Source organism: Brassica oleracea, chromosome C1, assembly GCF_000695525.1.
Source record: "Brassica oleracea var. oleracea cultivar TO1000 chromosome C1, BOL, whole genome shotgun sequence".
Classification (NCBI taxonomy): Eukaryota; Viridiplantae; Streptophyta; class Magnoliopsida; order Brassicales; family Brassicaceae; genus Brassica; species Brassica oleracea.
Window position 1 is genome coordinate 32,959,927 of NC_027748.1, and position 3,211 is coordinate 32,963,137.

General features: G+C 36.3%; 1 long non-coding RNA gene across 10 annotated transcripts; it reads left to right on the plus strand.

Annotated features, from left to right (window-relative positions):
- The first annotated feature begins 541 nt into the window (after positions 1–541).
- Positions 542–2,845, plus strand: LOC106303844. Of its 10 annotated transcripts, none has more exons than XR_001262557.1 (7): positions 542–989; positions 1,060–1,290; positions 1,390–1,531; positions 1,625–1,720; positions 1,816–1,933; positions 2,022–2,371; positions 2,486–2,845. It is a non-coding gene; the product is annotated as an uncharacterized LOC106303844 (long non-coding RNA). The 10 variants fall into 10 exon arrangements; XR_001262572.1 differs by having other exon boundaries at positions 2,030–2,371; XR_001262561.1 differs by having other exon boundaries at positions 2,034–2,371.
- The last annotated feature ends 366 nt before the right edge of the window (positions 2,846–3,211 follow it).

Here is a 3,211-nt window from a genome sequence, read left to right on the forward strand (position 1 = left end):
TTAAAAAAAAAATAGATATTAATATTAAAAATATACTATGTATGTTAATATCACTTAAATTTAATTACATATCCTATCAATTTTTTTTAAAAAAATGTTTGGATTAATAAAATTGATTTATACGTTCGCACCAATTTAATTATATATGTAACAGTTACTGACTTTTAATTATTCAATATATATTTATTATTTCATAATATGTAAGAAATTAGTAAAATTAATTTATACGTTCGCATCAATTTAATTATATATGTAATAGTTACTGACTTTTAATTATTCAATATATATTTATTATTTCATAATATGTAAGAACATATAATACATAAAATAATTTTTATATATAATGTCTATCCCGCGCAAGTTCTTAATCTAGTCTAATATCTGATAATATAAAGAAAAGCGTTTCTCTTCTGTGAGGCTGCCACCTCATCAAATAGTGTAATATGAGCTTGACACCTGTCCCAGAAACACAAAACTCATCGTTTCATTTAATATGTATTCTGATGGGCTTCATTTTCTTTCGCAGCCCAACAGGACCATCTCTACTGCAAGAGTTCATCGTCTCCGCGACTTCGAAGCATCTCGCGACTCTTCCTGTCATCACTGTCGCGGCTCCAGATGATCGCTGGTGGTCCAACCGCGATTGCCTCCCTCCATTGTCGTGACCAAGCTTCTTTCGCGGCGTGAGCCCGCGTTCATCGTTTCACCGCCGCGGCCTCCTAAACTCGCGACCAGAAGCCCCGGTGTCTCCTAGCTCCCAAAAGTCGTCGATCTCACTTCCAATTGCAGAAGATCTCAAACTGCGGCAGCCAATCTTCGATTTTTTCCTTCATCAAAGCGACGAGCCAAATCCCGTGAAGAGCTTGAGAATGGCCGATCTAAGTGTGGAAGAAACTCGATCTAATTGTCTTCAGAGTTCTTCATCCGTTCATCTCTCTGGCGACCAAAACTTGGAAACGTTACGTTACCTATACACCCTCATTACAAAGGTACTCCTACATCCCTAGAACATCGTTTCACTCAGTTCATTAAGATCCTCAATAAACATAATATTTGCAGTATAATGGCTAGTTCAGTTGTTCTTCTTGGTGTTTTAAACGCCGGCAGCTGTTCTTCCGATGTCGAGGTGTGTTTGCTCCGATTCTGGGAAGTTCGAAACATCAAACGCGGTGGTCCTTGATTCGATGGTTTTTCCGATCTCTCTGAAGTAAAGCTTCTCAACTTTAAAATTTGTTCTTGAATGGAGAACTTGGGAGAGGTTGGTGTTACCTTCTACTCTCGATGACGTTGGTAATGTTGCTCAGCTCTCTACTCTTTGGTTCTATACATAAGAAAGTTGTCTACTTTATGAATGAAAGGCCTCTTTTTTGTAAACTTATTGGTTTGTAGCTCAGATAAGAAGAACACATGGATGATGGATCTGAATGAGAAGCTTTTCTGAATGAGAAGCTTTACTTCGGAGAGCAAGACAGACACCATACAGGGCTTATGGTTTTGGAGCATTGGGAAAAATGCTATTGATGAAGCAGATGTAATGATTACTTTTGTATTGTAAGTGTTGCTGAGACTTTTTGTCAAATTAAATTCTGAACTAATTTATCTCTTAAACTGTCTAAACGTGAAGGAGGGTGTTGAAGAAATCAAGTGGCAAACATACACGGGAGAACTCACACCAACGCAAGAAAAAACTAAGGAGAAAGTGTTGAAACTGTTGGATAAGGTTAGTTTCTTTCATTTCCTCTGTATCATACTTCAGTTTATGTATTTTGTAGAGCGTTCCACCTCTTCATCATAATTCATAAATACTTGACGCAGGTTTCGAAGACTCTCATGACATGGCCTCCCACAATGCCACCAAGATACTGTTTTTTCGGGATTCAGTTTCACTTCTCTCACGCATATTAGACACCACTAGCTAATTTTTTCTGATCAGGTGAGTTAAACCACTAAGAAAAAACGTCGTAATCCTCTTTACATGTACGATTTATGATTTTTTTTATCAAACCTTTAATTAAATTAAGCTAGAAAGACAGAGTTCAACACCCGAAGGTGGGTACAGAGTGGAGATTACATGCTGATTTAGCAAGACAATCAGCAATAAGTAATAACATTATCAAGTCTTGGAACAAAAGAGAAAGAGAGAGATTCAAAGGAACTCAACATTGATATATCATGGAGGTGCGACTTATGATTAAACTCTCAAGTTAGGATGTACATTTCTAATTTTCGAGACATTACTGTGTATAGTTTGGTATTTATTGTCTTTCTATTATTTCTCTTTGTTCCCCTCCACCGTCATCTCAAGATGCGCTTGCAGCTGATGGAGGCAAATAGTTCCACGGGCTTACTCTGAAGGCAGAAGTTGTGAAAGGTATTCAATGAAAGCATCATATAAAATTGTTTTTTGGTTTTACTATTAAAATAGCAACCTGTGTCTTTTTTTGCTTCTTCTATGAAAGGAGTATTCCACATATATAACTTACAGGTTTTGGACGGAACACAGTGCAAGAAAGTCTAAACAAAGGAAGGTCAAGGATCTTATCACCAGGGCCTATAGAGGCATAAACTTCCTTTAACACAATATTCGAGTCGAGAACAGGAAGCCCGTGGGACACAAATCTAAGGTCTACAGGCTGAAATGGTCTCGCGATGATACAAAGCATGAATCCGGAGGCAAATTAAATCAGCTCATCTCTAACCTTAGCTGAAGTGCTCTACAATTTATCTGTTCCATTTGTGTGACCAGAGTTAATATGATTAAAGAAAATTAATATGATTAGAGAAAAAGCTATACTCGGCTTATAAGCCAATAGCTAAAACATGGACTAAAACTATAAAATGGTCTCAGCAGCCACTTTTATTCTTTCTGAACGAAAACCCCAGAATTTGAAAGAAAACAAAATCGTAAGTTATAAGATAGAAGAATGGAACACCTCTTAGAACACATCTAATAATAACTGTCTGAGTTTATGATAATGTTACTCACTCACAAATGTACTCCGAACCAAAATTTACCAACCTTAACAATAAGATAAGGAAAAAAGGATTACAAAAACAATGGCTCTAATGTTGGATCGACCAACTAACTTCAAATATATGACTTTCAATATAAAGATTGTTTTGTGTGTTCTGTTCGTAGTCTTGGTTTTGTTTGTAAAAGTTGGAATTAACCATCAAAATTGAGAAGTATGCATAGATAATAATATGCGTT